The sequence below is a fragment of the Tursiops truncatus genome, chromosome 5, assembly GCF_011762595.2.
Source record: "Tursiops truncatus isolate mTurTru1 chromosome 5, mTurTru1.mat.Y, whole genome shotgun sequence".
Lineage (NCBI taxonomy): Eukaryota > Metazoa > Chordata > Mammalia > Artiodactyla > Delphinidae > Tursiops > Tursiops truncatus.
In genome coordinates, this window is record NC_047038.1 from 74,306,580 (window position 1) to 74,332,341 (window position 25,762).

Consider the following 25,762-nt stretch of genomic DNA (forward strand, 5'->3'; position numbering starts at 1 on the left):
CAATGGGAAGTGTGACAATTCCCTAGGTTTTTTGTTGTTTTTTTTTTAAACCTTCACAGGAAGAGCTTGACTATGAAGAAATCTATGTTTAGACTGTTGTCTTTTGTATCTAGTTTAGTAAACTGCATTTCAAGGCCCCTAGGATGCAAGTTATACTCATTATATGCAAAAACAATTTCCCCTTCAACATGATTTTCACATCAGAATGATAAAGGGAAATCAAAAAGTAAGAACCATTGTAGTACGAAATGGACCCACAGTTAATATGAGTACAATTAAACTGCTGAAGTGTGTGAGTGTGTGTGTGTGTGTGTGTGTGTGTGTGTGTGTATATACTATTTTTATATAGAAATACTACAAAGCCAAGCATGATTTTTGCTATCTCTATCATGAAATGGTGTTTCTTCTCTCTTTCCAGATTTGAGACCATTTTGAAGCAAAGGAAGAGGGAGGGAGAAAAGAAGTTGACAACAAGGTTTCTGAGCCAACTGCTCCTTCCCCTCCCCACCAAGAAGTCAGCTATGTGGGAGAAGTCCTGATGGCAGCAGCCATCTAGCAGAAGTGTAGGAAAAGTTTTAGATCTACTGTAAATATTAGATCATCCCTGCCCTAAGTTATGTCTTATCTACTTTCAATAATTACGCTGAACACCCATCACAGCAAGAATGAAAAATCATCACAAAAAAACTATTTCCCAATATACCCATATTTCAAAGGTTGTCCCATAACACAGAAAAGAATAACGTTGAACCTGACCTAAGGTCAGTAGAATCCAAGGACATTATCCACACAAAAGCAAAATGTAGTCTGGGAAGATGGAGTAGAGATACTTTTCTCTACTCCTCCCATTAACTATATCTAAGAACCCAGACATTGTATATAAAACAAATATTAAAAGACTCTGAAAGGTGAAGAGAAGAAGGCAGATTGAGAGGAAGGAAGGAAATAATAAAGAGTAGAAGTCAATGAAATTAAAAATGGAAAAAACAGTAGAGAAAAACAACAAAACAGAGAGCTAATGCTTTGAAAAGATCAGTAAAATTGACAAACCTCTAGAAAACTAACAAAGAAAAAAGACAGAAGACAAAAAATGCCAATATAAGTATCAGAAATGATAAAGGGATATCACTACAAACTTTGCAGACATCGAAAGGAGAATAAGGGAAGACGACAAACAACCCTACACACATTTAACCACCTAGACAAAATAGACCAACTCCTTGAAAAACACAAACTACCACAATTCATACAACATGAAAGAGATAATTGGAATAGTATCCATATAACTATTAAGGAAACTGAGTTCACAATTTTAAAACTCCCAACAAAGAAATCTCCAGGCCCAGATGGTTTCACTGGTAGAGAATTCTATCAAACATTTAAAGAGTAATTAATACCAATCCTATAAAACCTCTTCCTAGGAAATAGAAAAGAAGGAAATTCCTCCCAATTCATTTTATAAAGCTAGCATTACTCTGATATCAAAATGAGAAAAAGACAGTACAATAAAACTACAGACCACTATCCTTCATGAATAAAAGCAAACATCATTAACAAAATATTAGCAGATAGAATTCAACAATATGTACGAAGAATTATACATCATGTCCAAGTGGGGTTTATTCCAGGGATGAAAGCCAGTTCAATACTTGAAAATTCATCAATGTAATCTACCATATTAACAGGCTAAGGAAGAAAAGTCACATGATCATACCAATCAATACAAAAAAGCATTTGACAAAATTCAATACATGTTAAACACTCTCAGAAAAATAATAGAGAGGAAATTCTTAGCTTGATAAAAAGCATCTATCAAAACTTGCAACTAACATTATACTTAATGGAAAGACAATGCTTTTCCTCTAAGGTCAGGAACAAGGTAGGATGTCCACTCTTAGCACTCTTATTCAACATAGTGCTGGAAGTTCTAGCCAGTGCAGTAAGGCATGAAAAGGAAATAAAGGACATAAACACCATAAAGGAAGAAATAAAACTGTCCCTATTTTCATATGACATAATTGTCAACATAGAAAATCCCAAGAAGTCTACAAAAAATATCCCAGACCTAGTAAGTGAGTTCAGCAAGGTCACAGAATACAAGATAAGCAAACTAAACTCAATCATACTTCTATATACTAGCAATAAACACACTAAAACGTTAAAAATATAGTTCCATTTACAATCACTCAAATAAAATGAAATGCTTAGGTATAAATATAACAGAAGATGTACAAAACTTCCATCATGAAAACTACACAACACTGATGAAAGAAATTAAAGATCTAAATAGACAGAAAGACATACTATGCTCATGGATTGGGAAACCACTACAGTCAAGATGTCAATTTTTTCCAAATTGATATACTGGTTTAATGAAATTCCTAGCAAAATTCCAGCAAGATTGTTTTGTAAATACAGATTATTTTAAAATCTATATGGAAAGGCAAAGGAACTAGAATAGTTAAAACAATTTTTAAAAAGAAGAATAAAGTGGGAGGTTTAGTCTACCCAATTTCAAGACATGATATAGCTATAGTAATAAAGACTGTGAGGTATTGTCACAGGGACAGACATATGGATCAATGTAGCAGAACAGAGAACCCAGAAATAGATCCACATGAATATGCCCAACTGGTTTTTAACAAAGGTGCAAAAAGTTCAATGGAAGAAAGATAGCCTTTTCAAGATGCTGGATAAATTGGACATCCCAAGGGAAGGGAAGGGAAGGGAAGGGAAAGAGAAAAGAAAAAAAAATCTTAACCTAAGTCTCATACCTGATATCAAAAAACAACTCAAAGCGGATCATAGACTGAAATGTAAAACATAAAACTTAGGAGAAAAAGGAGGAATCTGATACACAAAAAGTTGACACAGAAAATTAACTACTACTTTGGCATAATGCACCAATATAGCTGCTGAAACTCAGCCATCATGCCTCATTCTAAGAAGCAGGAAGGAGGAAATGGGCAAGGACAAAGGGAGTGTGACAGTTTCTATTTCTCTTAAGGAATTTTCCTGGCAATCCTAATTGATATCTTCTGCTTACATCTCAGGTGGAAACTGTACTATTTTAATTGGGAAAACCAGCAGTCTGCCAAAGTAACTTGTTCTAGATAATCTAGGCCCCAGAGTGACTCTTTATATTTATCCTGCTTGGGGTCCATAGCATTTCTGTATCAGTGGCTTGACATCTTCCATCAGTTTCAGGGAACTCTGATCATTAAATACTGAGTTTGCTCTATTCTCTCTTTCCTCTCCTGACAGTCCAGTCATACACGTGTTACCTCTTTACATTATGTCCTTATCTCTCTTACATTCAATTTTGTATTTTCTTCTCTTGATTCCTCAGTCCAGATATTTTCTTCTGATCTATATTTTTTGGTTTTGTTTGTTTGTTTTGCTCTAATGTGCTTTTTTAACCCAATGTATTGAATTCTTAATTTCCATTATTGAAATTTTCAGTTGTAAAAGTACTGTTTAGCTTTATTTCATGCTTTCCGGTTCTATATGGAAATTTTCCACCTTGTCATCTTATCTCTTGAACATATCATTTTAAACCCTTTGTCTGCTACCTCAAATATCAGGTTATTTTGTTGGTCTATATTTATTGTCTGGAGTTTTTTCCCTTGATTTTTGATCATTTGGTTTTGCTTGCTAGTATGCCTGGTAAATTGCCAGACATTGGGGATAAAAACCTATGGAGATAATTTGAGGCTCTGTGTGATATTACAGTCCTCCAGAGATGATTTACTTTTGCTTCTGGCAGGTATTCAGAGTAAGAACAGATCACCTTAATCCAACTGATCTGGTGTGATAAAGGATTTTGTTTTTTGTGAAGGCTGTCTTTTCTACTTCATCCATACTCCTAGGATGCAATCTTTTGGGGATTCCAAATGAAAGCCTGGAATATTTTGTTTCAAGAGTCCCACCTTCTTGGTAGGCCCTAGATTCCAATATTGTTTCTCCAGCTGTAACACTGGTAGAAACTCAGCCTCTTAGCCACCATTTTCTGTTCAGCTTTTTCATGTTTCATCTTCCACTTGTGAATTAACCAATGCCTTAAGAGAGGAACTGGCAACAAAAGTTGGGTTCATTTTTGTGTTTCTCTTCTTTCCAGCATCTTGGCCCCTCAACCTCTGTCTTGGTAACTCTCAGATGTCTTCAAATATTTATTTTTTTTAATTTTATCCATTATTTCTAACTGTTGTCAGTTGAAGAATTAATCAGTTTACCAGAAGCATCCTGATTGATGAATTTTGAATAATTGCCCTAGAATGAATCATAATCTCATAACCTACATTTGTCAAATTGACCCACTGACTGCCAAATCTCCACCTCACTTTGTGCTAAACAGCCTTTCCCTCATGCTGCAAGGTGTTTTAGAACATTGTGACATTTTTTGAGTTAACAGAGAACAAGAGGTATTACATATATGCTAAGTTGGTATGGTACATTAACTCATCTAAATTAATTTTCGAATAAGTCATTTTATCCTAAGTCTGAACTTTCATTTTACTTTGAGTCTGAGAACCCCACTTTGTTCTAGAAACAGAGATGCATACACTTTAGCAATGTGTGAAATATAAAACATTCTGCTACTTCTAAAATAGCACTCAGATCACTTCATTTATCTAGTCCTTCTCACATGCAAGGCATTGTGCTTTTTGGGTTGTGAGAAAAGATTACAGACCAAAGAACTTTAGATCTGAAAGAAACTCAGAGATCGTCTAATCAGACTCATTCATTTTGCAGAAGAATTGTTTGTCCCGAAACAAGATCTCTGGCTTTTTAACTCCTGTTCAATGCTCTTTTCATGATGAAGTACATTTGTTGGTTCGAAAAAAAAAGATTCCTCTCTAACTCTCTCCCCTTATCCACTACGGACTCAAACTTTAAAAAAGACTTTACTAAATAAAATATAATTCTGAAATGATGATTCACATAATCCTAATATAAGAAAAGCATATTTTTTCTATCAGGCTTTTAAAAGTTATGAACATAGCTCAAAAAAAAAAAAAAGACCCATTACTGAGGAACTTAGCAGTATAAGAAATTGTCTCTTCTTCATGGATGGATCTAGAGACTGTCACACAGAGTGAAGTAAGTCAGAAAGAGAAAAACAAATATCGTATATTAATGCATACATGTGCAATCTGAAAAACTTGGTATAGACGATCTTATTTACAAAATAGAAATAGAGACACAGATGTAGAGAACAAACATATGGACACCAAGGGGAAAAGGGGGGGGGTGGGATGAATTGGGAGATTGAGATTGACATATATACACTACTGACACTATGTATAAAGTAGATAACTAATGAGAACCTACTGTATAGCACAGGGAACTCTACTCAGTGCTCTATGGTGACTTAAATGAGAAGGAAATCTAAAAAGGAGGGGATATATATATACGTATAGCTGATTCACTTTGCTGTACAGTATAAACTAACACAATATTGTAAAGCAACTATACTCCAATTAAAAAAAAAAAAAAGAAATTGTCCCTTCCTGCCAGAAGTTTACAATCTCTATGTAGAAAGACATATAAATGAAGGATCATACTCTAAGGCAGTATACATTTACTTTAGATATGTGATATGTGATACACACATAAATCACATTAGTTATGTAACACAATCGTGTATGTGATATATATGATTAAGGTGGTCATGTTATGTCTGTCTCCCTTGATAGATTAGGAGCCCCTTAAGGGTAGGAGTTCTGGCTTTTCACTGTCAGCCTCAGCTGGAGGTCTGCAACACAGCAAACTGTTAAATAAATGAGATCTTTTAAATCTATACAACTGGTCACAGGAGGATAGAAAATTCTGAACTGAAATCGTTGAGTGAAAACATCATGAAGATGCAGGTTGAGGTAGACTTCCGTTAACATTTGAGCCAAAGTGGATAGAATTTAGGTAGCCTGCTATCTGGGGTAGGATGCTGTATTTATTAGTTTCTAATTGCGGCTGAAACCAATGACCACAAACCTAGCGGATTAAAACAACACAAATTTATTACAGTTCTGAGGTCGGAAGTCTGAAATGAGTCTTCCAGGGCTAAAGTCATTATTTTGGCAGAGTGCTGTTCTTTCTAGAGGCTCCAGGAAAGAACGTTTCCTTGCCTTTTCCATCTTCTAAAGTTCACCTGAGTTCCTTGGTTTGTGGTCCCTTCCTTCCTTCATCTTCAAAGTACATCCCTTGAACCTCTGCTTCTTTCATCACTTCTCCTTTTTCCGCCTTTGATCCTCTTGCTTCCCTCTTATAAGGATCATTGTGATGACACTGGGTACAGATGGATAATCCAGGATCATCTCCCCATCTTAAGATCCTTAACTAAACCACAGCTGCAAAGTCCCTTTTTTCATGTAAGTTAACATATTCACAGGTTCTGGGGATTGGGATGTGGACATATTCGGAGGCCCATTATTCTACCAACCACGGATGTTTCAGCAAAGGTCTAATGCAGTGGCCTTGAACCAGCGGCATCAGCATCACCTGGTAATTTGTTAGAAATGCAAATTCTCAGCCCTCATCCCAGACCTACTGAATCAGAAACTCTGGTGAGGCCTTGCAATCTGGCTAGAGCAAGCCCTCCAGGTGATTCTGATGCACACTAAACCACTTTGAGAGACACTGTCAGAGCGTCTGGGGAAAGGCAAAGCAGGTGCAGAGGTCTTGTGAGTAAACAGACTTCACAGGGACAGAGGATTCCTAGAGCATAAGAACATGGATGGACTCAGCATGGAGAACCTGGAATCTCAGGCAAAGCGTCACATACAGGTAGATTTCTGTCTCCAAATATGAATTTGGTGGCCTTCCTACACATTTCACAAAAAGAAATAATGTACCTAACTGAAAATCCTCATTCATTTCATGAGGCATAAAATTAATCTGTTCCAATTCATATATTTAACAGACTGATCTAGAAAAATAATTTTTTTTACTTTTAAAAAGGTAAATCAAGGGACTTCCCTGGCGGTCCAGTGGTTAGGATTCCGCGCTTCCACTGCAGGGGGTGCGGGTTCAATCCCTGGTCAGGGAACTAAGATCCCACAAGCCAAAAAAATGTTTTTTAACTAAAAGTAAAATAAAATGTAAATCAAAAGTTTATTCTAAGAATTTCCAGATTAAAGACATAATTTCGTACATACCCCAAATAAATAAAATACAGAAATATTCTACAGATTAGTTAATAATATTTTCATTCCAGAACGTCTTCCTCAAATTAGCTGTAATTCATCAGCAATTTTACCATTTTCATTTTTTCCTCTAACAAGCAGCACAGTGAGGAATTCTTAACAACAGTGTTATCTCTAGAAGGCAGGGCCCCCTGAAGAATCACAGGTGACTTCCCAGGAGGGCTGATTAAGAGCAGAGGACAACTGCCTTTCCAAAGGCAGAGAACCGGGGCCATTTCGAATTGTGCTCTCCCAGAGGCAAACAGGAAACAGGAAGCTCTCTGTCAGCCATTCTTACCCTGCCCCAGAGCAGGAAAAGCAGTGGCAGGAGCCATATCAGTTACTTTGACCCAGCCCAGGAAACAAGATGGCTTATTCATCTGCAGACCTGGGCTGCTAGGTAGAGCGCAGACAGCACCTGCAATCCACTGCAACTCTCCCTGACAGCCAGATAACATCCACTCAGTTTTAATACTGAGGAAATGAAAAGGAATGTATACTCAAAACACATTTATTAGGCTTTAAACAAAAGGGAAGATAGTTTTGTCAACTGGCAGTAAACAAGCAGAAGATAAGCTATACACCTTCCATCTGCAGAAGTCTTTTGCTGGGCCCCAAACTCCTCTGGGTGAAACCACCCTAAATCAACATAGCACTCAACTATAAGAACTCAAAATGAGCAGAAACAGTAAGATGAGTTACAATGCCTCCTAGCAAATGTAACAATAATGAGAGAAGCTATCCATGCTTCCACATATGTAGTGCTGTACCTAGCCTTCTGGACTTGGTATAGTAGTGTACCCACAGCTTAAAAAATTAGTGTTCGCATTTCTTCACAAGATCTAACAATACTCCAGAATAAACCTCAGTTTAGAAATAGAAGAGAGTTAAGTGTTGAATGTGTCAAAATATACCGATATATAAGTATCATCATGATTAAACATTTTCAAACGAAAAGGATCTACATAAGATCTACATCACACAGGCATAGTATATAAGTGATCCGTGCTTTGAGATCTATTTGTAGAAGAAAAAAGGAGCAAAGTTCAAGTCATATAGCAGGTGCTGTTAATTAACTCAAATGCTGGTTCTGACTGGGGCCAAGTCAAACCAACTGGTCATATGATTTAAGATATTTCCAAATGTGTTTTTTCTCCAACCTTCTCCATTAGCAATGGCATCAGCAACCCAGGCACCCAAAGGAGAACACATTGAGCCATTCTGTCTTTACCCTCTCCTTTACTATCTTCCCCACGCTCTTCATGCACACACAGTTTTAGTCACTTGAGACCCTATCTCATACTAACTCTGAAATGCCCTCACCTCTACCTCCCTCCATTCCCAGTGCCCTACTTTTGGCCCCAATCACCTTTCTCTCTGGACTATGAACGCTGCCTCTTGACTCACATCCAACTCCTTAAAACCTTGACCAGAAGGGGCAAACCCCCTCAACATAACAGGCCAAATGTCCCTCATGTGTGCATCTCATTCTCCCAGGAAAAATCAGTGGTTCCCTCATCAATGTTTCCATACCACTCTCTTTTGGTTTTAACATAATCATTGTATAAAATTACTTTATTGAGATTTAACTTACATACAGCAAAGGGCACAAATCTTAAGGGTACTGCTTGATTAATTTTTACATATGTGTACAACCTGTAGCCACCACCCAGATCAAGATATCAAACACTCCAGCAGCTCCTCAAAGTTCTCTTGTACCCCCTCCCAGTCAATACTTTGCCACCCGAAGGTAACCACTATTCTAACATCTGTCACACTAGATTAAGTTGCCTGTCTATAAGTTGTATATAAATGGAATCACACAGTATGCACCCTTCTATGTAGTATTCTATTTTATGAACGTACCACATTTTATTTATCCATTCTGTGAATGGATATTTGGGGTGCTTCAATTTGGGGGCTGTTATAATTAAAGCTGTCATGAAAATTATTGTACATATCTTTTTTGTGGACTCATGCACTACTTCTGTTGGGTATATACTCAGAAGTAGAATTGCTAGGTCACAGCAATAAATATATATATATATATATATATATATATATATATATATGTTTTACTTGAGCATGTGCTGGTAAACAGTCTTCCGAAGTGTTTGTACTTAAAACTTTCTATATCTCTGAATTATTCCAATAGTTACACTATCTTATGGTTAGTTCTTTATGTGTCTATTCTCCAGCTACACTTGGGCTCCTTGAACAGAGGCTCCAACATGCTCAATATATAGCTTATAGTTATAATTAAATATTTATATTACATACAATAAAAAATGAAATGCATTCATACAGCATGATGGGGGAGGAGGGCTTAGGAATCTTATATTTACCTCCCTTCTGGACCCAGCGCAGGAGTGACACATGCCTATCCTAGCGCTGTCAACACCTCAGTCACCCAAAGAAAGGTGGAATATTCAAATCAGTTCCCAACATCCCCCAGTCCCCACAGAGTTGCCCAAAAGCCCACTTGCGTCTATCTGCCTGGTATTACTGGGTTTTAAACATGCTGATATGTATTTTGTCCATGATTAAACTTCTGGAAAATTTAACAGGCTAGAAAACCTCCAATGTTCAGCTCTCTTTTTCCCCTGTAACTTTGTGCAGATTCATTCTGAAATATGCTAAGGAAACCGTACTCATTAACTATCCATCCTGCTTTTAAAGTGGAATTAATTGGTGCTGAAGTCCTCCACCTCAACCCAGAGATAGAAAAGGCCTCCCAGAGTAACACCCCCAAAAGGTGCACATCCCTTGATCTGTTTGCGCAGATGGCGGGTATTAGTTACACAAACACATGGAAAGAAGATAGGATTACGGTAGGAAGTCCTCCAGCTCTCCCTGAAAGTGAATTTCTTGTCCTTCCTGTTTTTGCTTCTAAGTCTCAAATTTTTCACTGCTCTTATATCTCTGCGAGTGTCATGGCAGGAACCACTTTCTACTCCTTCTCACAGGGACTATTTTCTGCATTTTGATGTCGCTTTTAACAAAACATTGGTTCCAGACAGTTCCAGCAACCACATCCAAAAGAAGCCCTCTGCAAACCTGAAACTGTAACCCTCCCCGAGTTAGAAGTAAAACAAAACTCTTAAAGATAAAGCTTCATAAAACTATGCAAAATGGAAGATATATATTGCTATTCTTTTCCTTCACCTCAAGAAGTAAAATTAAAATGTTCTTTGGGGGCTTCCCTGGTGGCACCGTGGTTGAGAGTCCGCCTGCCGATGCAGGGGACATGGGTTCGTGCCCCGGTCCGGGAGGATCCCACATGCCGCAGAGCGGCCAGGCCCGTGAGCCGTGGCCGCTGAGCCTGCGCGTCCGGAGCCTGTGCTGCGCAACGGGAGAGGCCACAACAGTGAGAGGCCCGCATACCGCAAAAAAGAAAAAAAATGTTCTTTTGACTTTAAATAAGGATTTTCTCTTTTTTAAGCATTATTTAAATGCTTTTTATTTATTTATTTATTTAGGCTGTGCCAGGTCTTAGCTGCAGCATGAGGGATCTTTAGTTGCAGCATGTGGACTTCTTAGTTACAGCATGCATGTAGGATCTAGTTCCCTCACCAGGGATGGAACCCGGGCCCCCTGCATCGGGAGCGAAGAGCCTACCCAACGGATGACCAAGGAAGTTCCAGGATTTTCTTTTTAATTGAGGGAAACTCGGTGTGTCTGAGTTAGTCGCTTATTGCTATCCTATTCAATAGGAGAGGTTTCATGGGAAAAATTCTGATCTGGCAGCAGGCAGACGTTCTGTGCAATAGAGGCACCTCATTTGTCTATCTTAAGAGATGCTTCTAAAATGAGTCCAACAACTAAGTATTTCGGAACACCCTAAGGCTTTTCACCGGCCTTCACCTCTCGCTGCCCCCTTTCAAAATCACAGTAAAATGACAGCTACTAGAATTCACTGAAACCTGGCAAACACTGTTATTTACCCTGGGCCAGGGGTCAAGTTACCATGGGCAGAGCAGGATGCACAGTGTAATAATCTGGCTACTTCCTTAGGAAAACCTCAGGCAGTTTAAATAAAGTTATTTGTCCTGTGACATTTTTGTAGGCTTTACAAATGTCCCACCCACTCCTCCTTGACAAGTCGTTATGCCACTTACCCCTCAGGACTCCCAATAGAGATGGCACATAATCTCCAACTTCTTTTATAACGCCTTTTTATTTAAATATCAAAAAATAGTGGCAAGGGAAATACAGATATTGAGGTGCTTTAATTATCATTTAAAAAAAGATATGTGATTCATAGTTGTCTGAATGTTTCCTACAAATTCCAACCCAAGGAACCTTCCCCTCTTTAACCTCTTTTACCTTAGATATCACTTCCTTCATCTCTTACTTTTGCACCTATCTCTATCTTTTCCTCACCCTCCTTCTCCCCAACATACACACACACACACACACGTGCACGCACACATGCGTGCACACACAGTACACACACGCGTGCACACATGCTTTCCTGCTTTGGAATGCTTGTCCCCACATTGCCAGGACACCACATGTAACTGATGTTGATCTGAACAACCTCAGGATATATAACTGTTCAACCCAACATGTTGGTCTCTTGTGAGTACCACCCTGTACCACACAAGTACCCCCTTTACATATCCCTTCTAGGTCCAAGGTACAAGGAGACAGCAGAGTTCACACTGTCATCCAATGACTCAGCCATGGAATAATTACAATTCTACCAGGCACCATATTTTTAAAAATAAACTTGACACAGAAATGTTAAAAACAATAGCAGCATTAAGTCTAGTAATGATGATTGTAATAAATTACACATAATCCTACACCACTAATACTAATTTTACTTTGCATATTTAACTTTACAAAATTGAATATACTGCATGTGCACGTTAATTTTACATTCGTCTTTTTCCACTTAACATTATGCTAAACATTTTCGTATGTTTCCACAGTCTTCACATTTCATTTTTATAATGGCTGCATAGTATTTTTACCTAAAATTCACCTAATTCTGTCACCAGTAACGTTAACCGGATACCTTATCTATTCTAAGACTATACCACTAAGTTGCTTAACTTGATATACAATAAAAATAAATATATCAAAATATTAATAAACAGTCGCTCTAGGAGATGGGACACTGGGTAATTTTTCTTCTTTCTGCTTTTGTACTTCCTAAATTTTCTATAATGAACATGTATCTTTTTATTTTAAGACTTTATTTAATAATAATAACTACCACTTACCAAGTGTTTACTATATAGCAGGCACTCTTCTAAATCCTTTATACAATATTCCACCTTCTAACATTTAATCCTTATAACTACCCTAAAACATAAATACTATTACTATCCTCATTTTATAGATGAGGAAATTGAGGCACAGTGCAATTAAGGAAGTTACACAAAGTTACAGAGCCAATAAGTAGAGTAGCGAGGATTTTAACTCAGGCAGTGCAACTCAGAGTCTACGCTCTTGCCATATATGCTATACTTAAAAAAAAAAAAAAAATAGAGTGTGCTTTCTAAATATATTTAAGGTGTAACCATTTTAAAATAGTCCACTGGCTGGCTTCATGTTGCAATGGGACTTCATTATGCTTTTGGTATTTTGAGATTGCTACGCGCCCAGTGTAGCACCATCTGTTATCACCACCACCACCACGATCATCATCATCACTATCAATCGTAATACTACCATCACTTAAAACCCTTTATTGGGCTTTCCCGGTGGCGCAGTGGTTAAGAATCCCCCTGCCAATGCAGGGGACACGGGTTCAAGTCCTGGTCCAGGAAGATCCCACATGCCACAGAGCAACTAAGCCCGTGCACCACAACTACTGAGCCTGTGCTCTAGAGCCCACAAGCCACAACTACTTAACCCACGTGCCACAGCTACTGAAGCCTGTGTGCCTCGAGCCTGTGCTCTGCAATGAGAAGCCTGTGCACCTCAATAAAGAGTAGCCTGCACACAGCAACAAAGACCCAACACAGCCAAAAATAAATAAATAAATTAAACAGAAAAAAAAAAACCCTTTATTAAGGTTTTAGCATGTGCAGAACACTGTACCAGGCACTTGGGGAAATACAAAGTATGTAAAATACATGTTCTTTACTCTTGAGAATACCAGAGCTAGTCTGAGAACAGCTTCAAAATGAAAAGGCAGTAAGTAAGTATCCATGAAATATGAACTGAAAATTTACATAAATATCTGGAAATTATAGGCAAAAAATAAAAATTTCTTCTACCTACAATACAAAAATAATTGAAGATAATGCAAAATGAAGGGCTTTTATTTATTTAGGATAATAGCTTCAGATCTCTTTTCCACCTTACACATATAAAGTTTTACAAAGAAAAAAAATGAAGATCAAAGTAAGCTGCCTAAAAATATACAAATCAATTTTCACTGCAAAGTAAAGGAGGTGTTACAGTGGAGGATTCCTGGACTGAATGTCAATATTATGACATAGTGTGAGTGTGTTCCGTGTTTGGTAATTGCAATCATTGTTGCTTTTGTTGTGGTCATCCATTTACAAAGCTTGGTGTCAGTTTATTTATCTCTTGTAAAAATAAAATACAGTGTGTGTGTGTGTGGAAAAAAAATGCAGGAAAAAAAAAAGTAAGCTGCCTATACTGCACCGTTCTTTATGATATTTTCAGCCTGGATCACAATATTCCCTAGTTCTATGTCAAATTAAAAATAACTATTTTCATATGTAATATGTAATTGTGTACAACAAGCTTAATGAAATAAGATTCTGACCCTTTATCTTCCAAAATATTCTAAATACCATTAGCAAAAGGAAGTTTCTAGTTCTAATCAGTAGGTTGCAAGTCTAAAATTAAGTAATGGCTCTGCCAGTTTATTCAAATGAATGTGCTTGGCTCATATAACCTACCTTGCATTTTTGAAACCCACCTGATTTATTTGATATAATACGCTAAAAGTATACATATATTTTGAAGAATAAAAAGCTTCTACTTTGTACTAATTAATATTTTTAAAGACTTTATATATGTACATTTACCTTCAAAATAAATACTAAAGCCAAACTAATTAAAATGAGGCTTAAGCTGCATGGCATAGGGAGATCAGCTAAGTGTTTTGCGACCACCTAGAGGGGTGGGATAAGGAGGGTGGGAGGGAGATGCAAGAGGGAGGGGATATGGGGATACACATATGCATGTGGCTGATTCACTTTGTTATACAGCAGAAACTAACACAACACCGTAAAGCAATTATATTCCAATAGAGATGTTAAAAAATTAATTAATTAAAATGAGGCTTAGAAGATGGCCTTAGGAAACTATTTTAGCAGATAATAAAAATAATTTGTCTGTAGTATATAAATTGTATATAAAATGTTTTTCTGAAACACTTGAAGGTGCTTAATTATTATTTGTACTCTCAAGCACTTTAAATATCTTCATGGCATCTTGTTTAGACTATTAAATTATTTGGCAATTCTTTTTTCATAGATACAAAAGTAAACTTCCATGAATTTGGAACCCATGGTGTCCAATTAATGAGAATGTCTTCAGATTAGAGTAAAATCCCAATCATATTAGACTTCTCCGTCATTTCTCAACTCTGACTTTGTAGATATCCTTGACGCTGGTTCTAGTGAAACCTCCTTAAGTGGAGCAGATTTATTTTACTTTTATATCAGCTGAGTATTCCTTTTGATTTTTCCTGACAATTTGTTTTTTGCTGTGACTTTAATCTTCACTAATCCATACAGCCAGCTTCTCATTTATTCCATTTATAAATCCCAACAAAATAATGTCTTTCAGGTTTTATACATATTAAAATTTAGTGGTGCCCTTAATTCAACAAGTTTCCTTTCTGTGAAAAACTGGAAGTTTTTTGAGAAATATCCAACCTCACATACTCATTTTTTAAATAATTTTTAAACTTTACAGGCTGGGGAATATGATTTCTCATATGGGAATAAAGCTTAAAAATAAAAACAAAAAAGTCCTGGGTTCACAATTACCCCTTAGATAAAGTCTTAGTATTTCACTTAGTATTCAAAGTCCATAACTTGGCCCCTGATCTGCCTTCCTAGTCTTACCTTCCATTCCATCTCAAAACTATTCTCTTCGATACTTAAGTTCAAGCTATTATTCCAGGGTCCTCAACTGTAAAATGGGTTAATAATCTTTATTTCTGCTAGTTGTAGAATTTAATGTAAATTAAGCACAAACGTACCTAGTATGGAGACTAGGACATGGTAATTGTTCAAAAAATGGGAGGAGGCATGGAAGTCACACAGAGTTGGGCCTAAATCTCAGAGAACTGCTCATGGTAACACTACTCTTTCTGAGCCTCAGTTTCCTCATCTGTAAAATATAATTATACTATTAGATAGGGTTCAACATAAAGCACTTAGCACAGAAGCTGGCACAGGCTGAACGTAGACACACATTATGAGTGAATAAATGAATGCTACTATCCTCCAAGGAAAGCAACAGAAACAGACATAGACTTCCAGAGATTCCCTTTAAATCCCCTGAGATCAGTTCCCCTCTCCAAATCAGACAACATGGGCCCTTGGAAGGCAGAGACAAAGCAACTTCATTGGAATTGCCTTCCAAAATTTATTCTAGAAATTGGCTTTGCTCAGAATAGCTGATCTGAAATCTGGCTGCCTGTGAGTACTGAGTTTTGGCACAGTTAAAAACGAACAGTGAGATACCTTGGTCAAAGCTGGCCTAGACAATTACATGAAACAATAATCAGACAGATTAATCCATTTATAAAGTTTACAAGGGCAATTCTTATCTCTATCAGACCTTCTATCCTTGGTTACCTCTCCATGGAGAAGGAGAAATGACAAAGCTAAATAAAGTAAAAGGTACCCCCTTGTTTTTTGAAATAAATAAGAAACATTAAATTTGCCAGTTTTTAAGTTTAGAATCAAAAGCTTAAGAGTTTATGTAATAAACACAATGTACTCTTAAAATGGAAACTTCATTTCTCTATCAGAGTCCCAAGAGACAGACATTTGGTATCAAGAAGCAGGGAAAAAGGTAAGCAGCTAGTCAAATGAGGGCGAAGAGAGGAAAAGACAGCATCTGAGGGGAGGAGAAAGAGGAACTGAAGGAAGAAAAAGGGAAAAAGAAATGACCATGGAAGAAATAATAAATTCATCTAACAAAGAGGTGAAGTTCCGATGGTGAGGAATCAGATCCAACACGGAAAGGAAAGAAAATGAAGTACCCGGAGCCCAGAACTCAGTACTTTCACATTTGTAATTATGACTCTTATATTTCAGATGAGGAAAATAAACAGTGACTAAATCAACTTTACAGAGTGATTAGAACAAAAATTCAGCCAATTCTCTCACAACGTAAGAAAAAAGAAGGCAAAGAAAACAACCCACTACATTATGTCATTTGACCCTCACTCACGGTCTTTATCTCATCAGCAGTATGTCAATGAGAAGGGTTTGTTTGAATCAAATACAGTTGTGGGAGAACACACCTCAGCTCTCCCATGTGTTGGCAAAGACAAGATCATTCCTTGTTCATCTTTGTCCTCCTGAACAGTGGCTTATACATAATAGCTACATCATGAAAGTTAGTTGAATTTAACTGAATAGATTATATATTACTAAAGAGTGTCCATATTCAATTTTTTATAACAACAAAGGCTTAAGGCTTTAGATATGGCAAACTCTCATCTTCCAATCAAGGACCCCAGAAAATATCCGAACTCCTCTCCTGCCTCTGGCTTCCTGCCATGAGTTGTTGATGCCGTCAGGATGAATAAAGTTAACAGAATTCTTCTTATAAAAAATAGATGCAGGGCTTCCCTGGTGGCGCAGTGGTTGAGAGTCTGCCTGCCGATGCAGGGGACACGGGTTCGTGCCCCGGTCCGGGAAGATCCCACATGCCGCGGACTGGCTGGGCCCGTGAGCCATGGCCGCTGAGCCTGCGCGTCTGGAGCCTGTGCTCCACAACGGGAGAGGCCACAACAGTGAGAAGCCCGCGTATCGCAAAAAAAAAAAAAAAAAAAAAGATGCAGGAAAACCACGCTCCTGGTGCATTTTAGTATCTAAACCTTAATTGCATGTAGTGTTTTATATCCTTGGTTATTTGCCTATGATTCTATGTCTGGTTCTTCAAAATGAATTGTAGCTTTTTAAGTCTTTTTCCTTCCATGTATCCCCCAGGCAGACCGGCAAACTCTAGGGGTTCAATAAATGCTTCTGGATAGTAACAGTCTAACACAGAATTTAGAAAGGTCCTTCCTCTTTCTGTCTGCTTTTTTAAAAATTATATTATGACCCTCATTCTGCAAGTGTTTCTGGCAATCAACCTTTTTTAAACTAAAGGAAAGAATTGAGTAGATGAGGTTAATAAAATAGTCTCGAGTCCCTTTTGTTGTCCTTGTTTAGGCTCTTCTTATCTCTTGTTTGGATAAGCTCCTTACCTGGTTTCTCTGCCCTCGACTTCTTCCCTTGACTCATCCTTTACATTGCTGCCAGGACAGTGTTCGTAAAACACAACTTAGTTCAGGTCGCTGTCCTCCTCAGAAAACTTTAACGGCTCTCTCTTACCTGCAGAATAAAAGTTCAGATATCCTTGGTATAGTATTCAACACCTTCCAAAGTTCAACACCAGCCTTCTTTTCCTACCTCAATACCTTAACTCTATCCATCTGCCCCATATTCCAAGCTCAACTGACCGTTAGCTGAATATGCTGCATTTTCAAGCCTCAGTACCACGCTCCTTTCATTTCTTCAACCTAGACTGCCCTTCTCTATTCTTCATCTACCAAAGTCCAACTCATCCTCTAAGACTCAAGGTAAGTTTCACCTCTCTATAAGACCACCACAGAGACCCCCAAGTAGAATGGATTATTCCTTTTCCGGGTTCCCACTGTATTATATGCCACTAATAAATACTTATTTTCTATGTATTTCTATAATGGTTGGTTGTATAATGGTTGTCTTTGCTCCTACTCTAGAAGTTCCTTGAAAGCTGGCATCAGGAATTTATTATTTTCATGTGTTTCCTTCACAGTGGTGAGCCCAAGGTCTTGCACAGAGACTGATAAATGAAAATGAATGCATGAGTGAATGACATAACGTAGTCAGGGAACCATCAGCAGTTCCTTAAGCAATGGAGTGAGACACTGGAAGTTTCGGATGGAACACTCGCCTCAGCCCTTTCAGAGACGAGAGAGCAGCAAATCGGTGAGCTTAACTGACAATACACATTTGGCTCAAAATGACGGAAAAGCGTCCCCCGGTGAAGATGATGGCTCATCTTTAGGGCTTGTCTCCTTAAATATTAAATGAAAGAAGGCTGTTTTCCCCTCCTTTTGCCTCCACCTTGTGCTGTGGTTGCCCTTGGCCCAATATGCTCAGTGCCCAGCAAATGGGAGGTGCTTAGTAAACACTTGCCCCAGCTTCTGCCTGGGCCTGAAGCCCAGTTGGCCGTGATGCTCAGACCAAGAGGTTCTGTGTTTTCCTCTGCAGGTCAGGATCCCAGTGCCAGGCACTGACACAGCTGCCACATACCAGAAGAAATGCTGGACAGAAATGAAGGAGTCAGGAAAGTGGTGCAGAGTGTGGAGAAGACCAGGACAGGGGGCAGCAGATAGCAAAGGCTAACGGAGATTCCTTGCTGAGGGCTGATGGGCTGTGGAACTTTCCATTTGGAGGCTGACTCCTATGCCTGGCTCCTGAGCACACTCCCTGTGGCCTCTGGTGACTCTTGGCAAGCCAAGGACTTGGATCTCAGCTTAAGCGAAGCCTTCCCTTGCTAGAACCAAATGTATTCGACACCATGTGGGAAATTAAGTTTGTTTTCAACCACTCACCATACCTTGTTGTTGTGAGCCTTGGTGAGCAAAAAGGGGGTTGAGTGGAAGGTTGGAGAAATGGGATGTCTTTAACTCTCTTACTGTGTCAATAGAGTGTGGCGTTTTTAAGAGTATTTATTTTAGCAATCTTAAAATTGATGTGACTTGGGGGCTTCCCTGGTGGCGCAGTGGTTGAGAGTCTGCCTGCCGATGCAGGGGACACGGGTTCATGCCCCAGTCCGGGAAGATCCCACATGCCGCGGAGCGGCTGGGCCCGTGAGCCATGGCCGCTGGGCCTGCGCGTCCGGAGCCTGTGCTCCGCAACGGGAGAGGCCACAACAGTGAGAGGCCCGCGTACCGCAAAAAAAAAAAAAAAAAAAAAAAAAAAAATTGATGTGACTTGAGAGGATTTCCAACAGGACAGTGCCAAGCGAAATCATGATCATATTAAGATCAAGATGGTCAGGGGATTCACACCAATATGGCAGCACGGATAAGAAGCTTAGGCCCTCTGCCCAGTTAAACCAATCTGAGTGTAAAAGGGAAAGAGTAACTCCTGTTCTAGATTGTAGAATTTTGACTGTAAGTAATGAAATTTACAAGAAACAAACACCCTATTAAATAGCCCCATGACTCCCTGATTATGGGGGAGTGGCTGCTCCTGCTTCCTCCAAACAGACCTGGAAAATAGATCCTCATGAGGCAGCAGAAAGGAAGACGCTTAACAGAACTCATGATCAAAGTATCTAGCTGCCTGTTTGGGGAAGCTCTCCAGGCTGTGTTTACCAACTCCCTACCTCCCTTCCTCCTAAACACAGAAGAAAAACAAAGTGGAATCCTGAAGTGCATTTCAGAAAACTCTGTGAAAATTTCAGGATTAAAATCAGGGACAGTCAGAGCTATAGAAACAATCAAGGGACTAGGTCAAGATGGATGCTGACACAGAGGCCCAGGAAATGTGGGAGACAAGATCCACCCTGTAAGGGGGAAAAAAAAAATAGGCTTCTTAAATATTTTGACTGATATTTCCCCAAAACCTTTGGGAGCTATAGTTATATATTTAGATGAGTGTTTTCCCTCTCATTAAGGAAGACAAGTCATCTACAAAAATAACCACAGGAGGCAACAGGGGGAGGTAAGTTCTCTAAGATTTATATGTAATTTGTGTTTGATGCACAGAGGGAGAGACTTTCCTAGCTGGGGGAGTGAAGATGACTTCGTGGCAGGGGTAAGGGGGCACATGGACTGTATCTTCAATGATTTTGACAAGCAGAGGTGAGGAAGGGCATTCAAGGAGAAGAGAATGTGAATAAAGGCATAGAGACAGTTCAGATTGGTTGATGGGTAAGGTTTGTGATTTATGAGAGTAATGCAGAATGAGAATGGAAAGGTGAGCTGGGACCAAATCATGAAAGGCCTTTAGCACAATAAGCCTTGAGCACAAGAAGCTTGGGCTGTACTCAGGAAGCAATATGGAGTCATTGAAGGTTCATGGGCAGTAGAGCCATGAAAGCTATGAGTTTTGATTGGTTGATTATTTGCTTATTTTCCAGGTGAGAAGGCAGGGATAGACTGGACCAGGGAGGAGAAGGAGGCAGAAAGACCATTTGGGAGACTATTGCAATAATCTGGTGAAAGGGGATGATGGTTTGAACTAGAGAAATAGAAACATCTGATGATGCTACTGACACTGATGGTCTGGAATAAGCAAAGAGACCTTTAAAGTGATTAAATCAAGCAGAACTGTCAGTATGAGCATCTCAGTGGGACCCAAAACGTTTTTGCAGTTCACGGAACTAAAAGACAAAGTCCACAGTGATTGGTTTTCTGAAAGGCTAACATGGCTATTCATGGGACAGCCAAATATCCACTCTCTATTGGGAAAACAGGCATTCTGGAAGCCACAGGCCTACAGGAGCATCTTCGAACATAAAACATAATAAATGTATTAAGAAACAGATGGTTAAATAAAGAACTGTCCTAGAATTCATAAAAGGAGAAGTACCAGTGACCTATAATATTTTTTTAAAATATAAACCTCATTGCCACCAACTCTGATTCCTCACTGCCTTCCAGAAGAGACCCAGGAATAGTGGTTTCCCAGCTCTGACCACAGGGGGTGGGTGGAGGAATAAGTAAAAGAAGAAGGGAGGAAAGTAGAATGTCCAGGGGAAAAGAGGGCTAAAGCTGACTCAGGTAGGCTAAAAGAGCACAATGAGAACAGTAAAAGAAAAAAAGAAAAAAAAAAGTTTGCATCATAATCTGGACTCTGAGAATGTTTGCAGTCAGCTACTAGTAAGACTGTATTTTTTCCTGGCAATGGACTGTGCACGCATGCCTCCTCAGACGTTATAGACTGTAACACAAGGTTACATGTAGAATGTGAAATAAACTGCTAAATGTTCAGAAAATAAAATCTCCTATTTTACACACAGCAAAAAATATTCTATCTCTAGGAAATGACGCTAAGGAAATAGTAATTGTGATTTGTAAATATTTTTGTTTATATTATTGAAAATTGGAAGTAACGCAAAAGTCCATAATTGGGGATTTCTTAAATAACTTTTAGTTCATCCATACAATGAAATACTATGTAGCCATTTAAAAGTATGCTGCAAAACATTATGTAGTGGCTTGGAAATTAGTCTGTTATACATTAATTGGAAAATTTGTGAGCAAAGCAATATATGAAATACAATATCATTTTGAAAAATATATGATATATGATTGAAAAACTATACGATATACCATGGCTAAAGTTAACCATGCATATCTCTGAGGGGTAAAGTAATGAGTGATAGTTATTTCTTTCTATCCTTTTAAATAAAGTTTCTATAACAAACATTTACTACCATAATAAGAAAAAGGGATATTTAAAAATAGAACTGGTTAATAGGCCTCATCACTATAATTATCGTAACAAATATTTGTTGAGCACCTCCTATGGGCCAGGCACTGACCTAGGTGACCAGAAATCAGGCAATATCCCTGCTCTTGTGGGACTTACCACTTAGAAGATTTCATTTTTATTGCTTAGTCAGTTAAAGTGGGGAAGGTTAAGTGCCTTTATATCAAGACTCCATTCGTTGCAAAAAAACAACACCCAGTTCAAATTGGCTTTAGCAAAAAGGAAAACTCAGGAGTTCACAAAACTGAAGTCCATGGGCAACTGACTTCACACATTCCTAAATCATCTGGAATCTTCAGAACTTGATATCTCATGAAATTTCAGACTACTTTTCTTTGTGATCACTTCATTATCAGTAAGGCTTTCCTGATAGTGTTACGATGGCTGCCTACCACTCCAGACTTGTATCCAGTGTCCCCAACAACCACAACAGAAATACAGATACTAGCTTTCCAACAGTTTAAAAAAAAAAAAAAAAAAGGATTGAGTCCAGTTGGTTCTAACAATATTCATGTGGCAGCCCTTGAACCACTCACCATGGCCCGAGGAGCATAATGCCCTGATCGGCCAATCCTAGGTTCATATAACCTCCGCTGGAAATGGACTGAGAGTAGAAGAGACATTGTCCTGAAAGAAAATCACAGGGCTGTTACCAGAACAAAATATGGATGCTGAGATGGTAAAACAACTGAGATGTCCACTATGGCCTTGCGGTAGAAGCCCAGAGGCAAGATGAACAGATCGGAGTCCTGGCTTCAAAGGATGAAACTTCATCCGAAACACCAAGCTGCATTTTGACACTGTATCTGATGCAAGCAGATGATGTGAATGTCACCAGGAAAATTTACTTTTAGACTGACATCAACCTAATTGTAGATATATTTTGAAAACATATGTATATTTTGCTGTAAGAATTCTGATCTCATACATATTACAGATAAACAGAGAATCAAGCATGTTAGAAATCTGCTCGTTTGACAGATGATGTGAGGGGGACCCAAAGTCTTGTTGCTACTTAACAGCAAGGCCTAACTCATCTCTTTACTCCCAGTGTTTCTGCTGCACCTTGAGGACTCTACCCCACATAACTCCAGCCAACGATAACGCCTCAGACTTTTAAGATTTCACTATGAATGAAGCACACTTAAAACTTTAATAGATCAGCTCGTAAACACCTCATTTTTGTTCTGGCTGAAGATTAAACAGTGCCTAGCCATAGGGATAACTAGCTAAGTGGCAACACATGTCCCCCGTTTATTCCCAAAGCTCACTTTAAGTAAGTTCTTCCTTTATTAATTATTTTTCATAAGTATTTTAACATTTCAAATCTCACACTTAATACTAAGAAACCAGGCTTGCCAAATACACTCACGGTCGAAGATCTGTCACTCTATACCTAGTTCTGCCCTCTGCTAAACTCGTCTCTCCATAACTGGGAACAAGACTAATATTCAAATCTAGGACCTGGTTACATGGAAGGCACTGGGCTTTGGGGAAAAGATCAAGATCCAGCAACTAGGATTGGGCACAAGATCAGAACTGGTCCAATAGAAAGTCTGATTTGATGCTGAGCGAGTGAATCTAAGTCACTGCCCTTAATAGCTTCCTTTCCACCTGTGCACTTGGGCAAAGATCCTATAAGCAGCTGTACCTACGATTCCACAGTTCAGGAACTTCCTCCAGCTTCCACCTCCCATTCTTTACTTTGAACCCTATTGTTTTGGTCTGGTTTCCCTTGTTCCTTCCTGTTTCCTTGAACCTGGATTTTCCCTCTTTGCCTATTCTCTTTGGGTTGATAACTGAATTGCCCGGCTTGCCTTGCTCCATCTTGGACCTCCAATGATATGCTCTGCAGCCCTTGGCAAGCCCTTCCTACCCTTCCCTGAATGTGGCCATGGTGATTCCAGCTGGGCTGGAGCAGCCTGTGTCCAGTGACCTGGCCTCTTGTTTGCCTGGGAAGAGAGACTGGGCACTGAGCTCTCTTGGATGGAGTTCCTGGTGTCCCTTTAGTCTAAGATGAGGACTGAATACATCTTCATCAGGGGAACTCAGTGACAAATACTAATTGAGCACCTCCTATGTGCCAGGCACTACCCTATGTGCTGAGAATACAGCAGAGAATCAAATAAGGTCTCTGATCTCAGGGAGTTTAGAATCCGGATAGAGGGTGGGAGAGACAAATGTATGAACAATTAAGACAAAATAATAATTACAAGTCGGGTTAGGATTATGCTCTAATGAAAATAAAACAGGGTGGCATAGACAGATTCTGGGGTGATTAGGGAAGACCTCTTGAGGGGAAATATGAGTGACAATAAGGAGGAAGCCTTGGGAAGATTTGGAAGAAGAGAGTTTTGTAGAAGAGGGAGCAACAGATATAAAGGCTTTGAGGCAGGAATGAGCTTGGCATCTTCCAGGGATGGAAAAAAGACCAGCGAGGTTGGAGTCACAATTGACAAATAAATAATTTGCTTTAAACATGAAAGTGGGCTCAAAAAGTCAGCTTAAAAACATGCCAATTTTTCCTCCCAATTCAACCAGATTTGCAACATAAATATGATGCATAATTGTACACGTTTGTATGGGCACAAATCTTATTGGCAGTTCTGGTAAATAAATGTAGGATCAGTTGAGTCTCCTTGACGCCTATCACAACTGTGAACACTGCCTCTGATAACATTGTTTTGTCACTTTTCACTCCCACCAGCAAAGAAGACAGATAAATGGCTTCCTGAGACAAATGGTCCCACTTTCCAAGGCCTGGGGCTCTGAAGGAAGGAGACGTGAGCCTTGGAACATTTCTCAGGGTGCCTCCTTGAAGAGTTCATGGCCACAACCTCTCTGAGTCTGCTTCAGAAGGAGCTGCGGCGTTAATTCTTCTGAAAAATTATATTTTGTTTGCAGTCCATTAAAATTTCAAAAGACTTATGAAATGAATTCCAGACTATGCGCCATTGCAATCTGCAACAGAAAATACCTGATTATAGCAGTAATAGGAATTTAAAGTGAAAAATACCTTATGTTTTGCCTGTATCGCACCACAGTGCCCTAGAAAAGACAAAAATGTACCCTTTCTGGGAGTGGATTCTTATGCAGGTAATATTCTTTCCAGGTATAACAGCTGTGGAGGGTTGAATCGTAGTCCCCGCAAAATTCATGTCCAATCAAAACCTCAGAATGTGATCTTATTTAGACATAGGGTCTTTGCAGAGGAAATTATTTAAGATGAAGTCACACTGGATCAGGGCGGGGCCTAAATTCAATGACTGGTGTCTTTATAAAAGAAAAGAGAGGGAGATTCACACACACATACACACACGGAGGCAGGCCATGTGAAACCAGAGGCAGAGATTGTAGTGATGCAGTTATAAACCAAGGAACACCAAGGATTGCTGGGTAAGCACCAGAAGCTAGCAGAGGCAAGGAAGGATTCATTCCTACAGACTTCAGAAGGAGCAAGGCCCCCTAACACCTTGCTTTCAGACTTCTAGCCTCCAGAACTGTGAGAGAACAAATGTCTGTAGTTTTAAGCCACCCAGTTTGTGGTAATTTGTTACGGCAGCCCTAGGAAACTAATATGCCAGTCGTGGGCAGCTTTGCCCCAGCACTGGAAGAGAGGGAAACTACAAGGTATTGGGAAATCAACTGAATCTACATTAGCAAAGTAGAAAATTGAGTACTTATTTGATGAATTTGACCACCAACAATTTTGGAAGAGTGACTAAAATTGGACAGGGGTTAAAAGTTGGGGCTTTGGAATCAGAAAGTCTGGATTGGGCCTTAACTGTATCCTTCACCTTGTTCAAGTTACTAAACTCTAAGCCCCAGCTTTTCATACATAAAATGGGAACTTACCCCATAAGGTGGCTG

General features: G+C 39.0%; 1 long non-coding RNA gene across 3 annotated transcripts in view; it reads right to left on the bottom strand.

Moving 5' to 3' along the window:
* Positions 1-25,762, bottom strand: part of LOC109548834 (uncharacterized) — a 132,457-nt gene that overhangs the window by 20,208 nt on the left and 86,487 nt on the right. For all 3 annotated transcript variants that reach the window (XR_002174983.3, XR_012332007.1, XR_012332008.1), the window contains exon 5: positions 17,608-17,734. This is a non-coding gene — a long non-coding RNA (uncharacterized lncRNA). The remainder of the gene's footprint in view (positions 1-17,607; positions 17,735-25,762) is intronic.